This window comes from Falco biarmicus, chromosome 15, assembly GCF_023638135.1.
Source record: "Falco biarmicus isolate bFalBia1 chromosome 15, bFalBia1.pri, whole genome shotgun sequence".
Classification (NCBI taxonomy): domain Eukaryota; kingdom Metazoa; phylum Chordata; class Aves; order Falconiformes; family Falconidae; genus Falco; species Falco biarmicus.
The window spans coordinates 20,259,009-20,265,008 of NC_079302.1; the positions used below are offsets into that span (position 1 = coordinate 20,259,009).

Consider the following 6,000-nt stretch of genomic DNA (forward strand, 5'->3'; position numbering starts at 1 on the left):
AATTTATTGTTTTTAGTAATGTCATTTCTGAGTAACTGTCATTTCTACATGTCTAATTACCAACTTGAAACAAAGATTTAAAACAAAACCTTAGAAAATAATTTGAAGTGTGCAAGATGTTTAAGAGCCATCACCTCTCCTTAGCTGGATCATAATCAGTATTAGATAATCTATTACTGCCAACAAAAGCTATTGATACCACTTAAGGACAGAGAGCAGGGCAAGTGAGAGGTGCATCCATTCCTATGGAAAACAAACTGTCTTTCAACTGAAATGTTGGCAAGAGTGGCTGAAAAAGCAAGCCATATAATAGACCAATGCATAGTAGCCTGGAATAGTAATACACAGAAAGAAAGCTAGTACACTAGTACTATTTGAATAACCTCACTGTGGCAGAACATACCAACACTTCTAATTCAAGATACCTCAGCAGTCTGATCAGTGGCAAGAATCACAGGAGACATCACATAGGCAGTTATGGGATTTGTTTCCTCCCACTATCCTCTATCATCTACTAGTTTCTCTTTGCTGTAAGACAATTTGTATTTTCTTATATCCGTCTAATTTACATGTCCCTGAGCATACTGCAATTCAAAGAAACATTTCTAAACCAAACTTCTACACCTGATTGCATTGAGTTCCACAGATTGGGACTTAAAATATTTGTTTGCTTGGATAGAGGACACAGGTTACACCCTTTTGAGGCCTGTAGCTATGCCTTCTTGCTATAGTTGCAGTCGTAATAAGGATAATCTTATTCAGTGCCTTAGAACAAATAAAAAAACTACACTGTAAGCATCTCCGTCAGTACACAGTGGGGAATCCAGGCCACACTCCAGGATTTGTTATTTCTGCAAAGCAGGCTTGCAGGTCATTGTCTCACACATCCTCCACAGATTGCAGCCCTCCAAAAATTTAATTTTTGTTTAACTCTGCTGACTTTAGTGATCTGGCTTCAGGGGTGTTTCCAGAAAAATAGCCTCAATGGAAAACTACAGCAGTGGTGGGAACTCGCAGCCTAGGGGGGAGTGGGGCTGTGGCAGCATTTCACAAGCTAGCTTTCTAAACTATTGAAGTTACCACATCAACACAACAGGAATTCATGAAAAATTAATCCAAGTCACTAAAATGCTTCAGTGATGCTTCTGATTAATCTGGTCACTCTGGGAATTACTTTAAAGCAACAAGGATAGCACAGCATAATACAAACTACCTACTTTATATAAACTTTTCATGGCACACAGCTTGTTTTTGAAGCCACATAACTCAATACTTGAAATGAGGTTATCAGGAATTGTTGTGCCGTAACAAATAACACATGAAGATTGACTCTGAGCTCAACTATTCAAGTACGGTGAAAGTTATGAACACTAATGTTATATCTAAATAGAAAGGCTTACTCACACAAGCCACAAGCCTGCAAATTGTCAAAACAGAACAGATGGAGGCACCAAATGAACCAAGTGTTCCATCTGACACTTGGAGAAAGTGCTTTCCTCAAAAGAGGTTCTTTCAGTAGGAGGTCTTGAGCCTCACCATCACCCCTGCTGAGTAAGCAAAAAAATTACCACAGGAAGTCCTACTGTCCCCCACACAGCTGACTTTCCTCTACACTTTCTTCTAACTGCCCTTTCCATCCTAACTCTTCACTTAGTCTTCAGTCCAATTACACCACAAGAACAGCTGCAGAGGGGGATACAGCTTACCCCACTCTTCCCAGCTAAAAAGCAACAGGTAGAATGACCACCAAACCACCAAATGAAGGAACAGATCACAGCTTGACACAGCACCTGTCATGTGCAAGCTGAAAGCATTTATCCATGAATGATCATAGCTGGTATCATAGCTTTAATGCTTTCACTTTTTTGTTGTTTAATATTTCCTTTACTGAATATTAGCCAACTCGCTCATAAACCAGCATGAAGTATTTTCAGCTATGGAACTCAGCCAGATGGAGTTTTCAATTTCCAAAGGTGAACTTCAAAACAGCTGGATCTGACTTAACACATAAGCTTCAACTTTTTGCTGCAACTAGAAATCTCAGGAGAGCAGGCATATTGATGAGCTTTCTACTATCACACAAGGCAGGGCAGGGGTCGTGAAAGAAAAGCAGGAAAAGAAGAAAAGCAACTCCTGTTACAGTATTTCATAGCTACAGATTTCCAAGCGTGAATGAAGTCTAGAAAAGAACACTAAAATGTTATATAGTAAAAAAGGAAAAAGACCATTTTAAAACAAGTTTTGTTAAATGAGTCCTGGCCAGAAAATAAGAAAATGCAGTTTCTACGGTTTTGTTCTGTGTCCAAACAAAAATTTAAAACTTAAAAAAAAATTAAAAGACAGCAGAATCAAAGGACGCAAAACTAACTCAGCAATTGCAGCCAGCAGTTGAGCAGTCATTTTACATTTGCCCCTCTGTGCTCCAGATCTAGAGCAGCAGAAATTTGAATCCATATCCACAGTAAAAATTTTAATTCTGATGTTCTAGAATAATTTAAAACCTTTGCCTCCCTTTATGTTCTTTGGAAGAGGAACCACAATTCATTTCTATTTTACTTCTGCCTAACTATATAATTAATGAATACAAGCTCTTACAGGGATTCCAAACACTCCCCATCTACAACAGCATTATCGTTTTTTAGTCTACTTTTACTTAACCATTTACTTACTTGGCATGTACTATATATGTGTCTTTGAGGGATCATAAATAATTCCCTGAAAAAACTTTTGGTAGAGAAATGCATTTTCAGTTATGTTTTGGGTAATTTGGGGTAAAGTTCTTCCTTAAGCATTTTCAGTGCATCAGAAGTGTTTTCATTTTTTTAATTAGTCAGTTTTCTGCTGCTGTTTTTCCCCAATTTTAATTTGGCTTGAACAGCTGCTGCTTGCCTTGCTAGAGTTTGTCCTTGAGTTCAAATAGGATATGGCATTCTCCCTTTCAGTGTCTAGCTATGGTGCATTCCACCCACACCTACTCTTCATAATTTCTCTGAGATAGTGTGGCAGTTGAAGTACCTGGCTGATAATATATTTCTAGGTCATGTCACTTTCAAAACATAACACCAAACAAGCATTAATGAAAGCCTCAGAGTACATTTTCAGTTAGGAAATACCAGGAGCCAAGTAAATACTGTTAGTGGAAGACAAACTAGTTTTGTAGGAATAACCAGAAGACATAATGAAATGCCAAGGTTAGGAAGCTAAAGTCCTATTAACATCCAGTACTACTTAAAAAATTAATCCCCATGTGAGCAGAAGGGGGAATAAATACTATTCTGGGCCAACACACTGCCATTGCCATTCTTGAAAAGAAGATCAAGGAGAGAGTACCTTCTGCCTACAGAGGTAAATGCAGTAGGTCAGTTTCAAGCCACATTACCAAATTAGCAACCCAGAAAAGATTCCAGACAGCCAAATAGTTACTAAGCATGAGACCAATTCTCAAGGCAGTAAAAACAGCACTCTCTTACTTTACAAGCCCGTAACACAACCTCACATAACCAAAAGTACTTGTACGAAATAACAGGAAGCAGTGGTCTGTTGATACTCTCTGAACAAGCTGTGTAACTGTCCACAATCAGAAAGTTTCTACAATTGCTACTATTATTTAAGGACAGATGCTTACACTGGGACAGAAAACAATTATGTGTTGTTTGTGGCACACATTCTCTTTTCTTGATGATATTTACATCTACTAAAAGCAAGAAAAACATTATGTTGCTTTGCTCCATCTTATACTTTTAAGGTTAGAAGATTTTGTAGTTAGGCAAAGCCATGACAAGGGTTTTTTGTATAAACCATAATATTGGCAGAATATCCATGTCATACTTAAAAGCCTTTAGATCCAGATTTAAAAGCAATTGAAAGAGTCAAGAAAATAACCAACTCCCTATATAATTTTCTTAGGGCAATAAATCAAGTGCTTCAAAACAAAGTCAAAAAGACTTATTAGCCAGCAACTTCGTAGACAACCAGCTATAATTTCAGCAAAACTGCTTATATGCCAGAAGAACTCAGAGAGAATCGTTTCAGAAAAGCCACCAGACTGTAAAAAGTAACATACCTGATAACTTAGTGTTATTATACTAGCAAAACAAGCCAGATTATCCCAGCAGGGCTCATAATTGCAAACAGAAAGCATTTAAATAAAAAAGACATTCAATCCATGTCACCTTTAAAACTTTGTTTCTGCAATATCGGCTGTAGGTGTTTTATTTAAGTTATGTTTTAGGCTTACCTTGATTACATGCTCATTGTAATAAGTTCCAGTTCTGTCAGGTCACAGGCTACTCCTTGAAGAGCCTAAAAATTTATCCCAGGGTAATTTCACCAAGGTCTCACCAGTAAGACTAAAAGAAATACAAAAAGCAGTTTTAAAATCTCATTTTTAAGGGACAACAGCCTACATAAGAAGGCAACAGTTCCAAATACAACATCTCCTATGGAACCAGAAGAATTATAAAAAAAATAATACATATAACCTTGCAATCGTAAGTTTTGACCATAATTATGTGGAAGGCTAATTCATGTTCTCACAACATAATTTCAATTCCATGGGGGAAATCTATAACAACCCACAACCAATATCCTACCAGTCAAAGTTTTCAGAATTTGCTTGCCCAGGTCCTAATCCCAATTTTTGATCTATTAACGGTAACCTAATCGACATATTATTTGCTATCCAGAAAAAAATAAGGGGCTTTTTCTATGGGTAGAGTGGGGTAAGAAAAAAGAACCAAAATATGTTCAGTTTCTCTCAAAAATAAAAGGCTCATGTTTCATTACATCATAAAATAATTGAAGTACTTATAAAAATACAAATAATTTTTTATACAGTCACAGAATTTTCCAGCTGAAGTTTCTGAGTGATTGAGTCAGGGCTAGTTTATCACCAAGTGTATTAGTAGATCCTTGCCTAGAGCTTAACTTTTAGATTCTACCTTTCAGTCATAAGCCAACTCTCACACAGCCCAAAATAACTTGGGCCCTAGATCTGGATATATTATTTGCTTCTTTTGTTTTTCTACAGAGTTCCAGCTATCAAAAGTACCACCGCATGCACAAGTCGGCTCTTGCTTAAAAACAGAATTTTAAAAATGTTCTATGATGGCACCCAGTCTTTGTGTTTGCCATCATTTGACACTAACCTCTCACAGTGCCTGCTCCAGAGTAGATGTGAAAATGAAGGCAAAGCCAAATATCATCTCAAAGCATTCCCAAAGCTTTTCTACTACAGGAGTACACCTGGCAGTTCCTGCCCAGTGTTTTAAAGAAAACACTTTCAACAAAGTAGACAAGCAGTACCACCACAGACAAGATTCAGCAACTTAACTGCCTCTTGCAAGACAACTACCAATTTAAAATTAAAACCTGTATATGATGCAGCTAAAGTTATACTCATTAAATGAGGGAAACTGTGGGAACTCCACGATTCACCAGTCACGTATTGATTGTATTTTCTCTAGCAGCATAGCATTTCGCTTCTAGTTACGTGCTGTAACCTGAAGCTGCAATTTATTTACCATACTCGAAGTTCAAAGTCTATTTTTCAGTTTCTCTCCGAGCAAGCTCTTCTGTACGAAGCACACGGTGTGGTTTCTGCTCCCCAGTGTACCAGTGAAGCAGGTTCCCTCCCGTGCCATCTTGGGGCGCTTCCAGCCAGCGGCGCTGCGTGAGGTACTGAGGGTAACAGCCCTCGCTTATCGAGCCCGCCGGCAGCCACGGAGCCGACCGAGTGCTTTTGGTCAACAGGGGACAAGCACCGCCTGGAATGGAAGTTTCAGGGTCTGCCTGCATAAACCCACAGAAGCCACCGCCAGTGTCACACGGAGCCGCTGAGCGCTCAGTTTCCCGGCGGCACCGCCGGGCTCGGAGCGGCCGCTTCGCGCCTCCTCCTGAGGGGAGCGTCGCCTTCGCGCCTCCGCCTGAGGGGTGCAGCCGCCTTTGCACCTCCGCCGGCTCCAAGCCCCCTCACGCCTCTCCAAGCCGCCCGGCCGCGGG

The 6,000-nt window shown here is 39.4% G+C and overlaps 1 long non-coding RNA gene across 3 annotated transcripts in view; it reads right to left on the reverse strand.

The window, feature by feature from the left end:
• The window catches only part of LOC130159186 (uncharacterized), a 750,763-nt gene extending 745,133 nt beyond the window's left edge, over positions 1-5,630 (reverse strand). For all 3 annotated transcript variants that reach the window (XR_008825651.1, XR_008825652.1, XR_008825650.1), the window contains exons 1-2: positions 5,523-5,630; positions 4,238-4,349 (exon numbers count right to left, since the gene is read on the reverse strand). This is a non-coding gene — a long non-coding RNA (uncharacterized LOC130159186). The remainder of the gene's footprint in view (positions 1-4,237; positions 4,350-5,522) is intronic.
• Between the last annotated feature and the right edge of the window lie 370 nt (positions 5,631-6,000).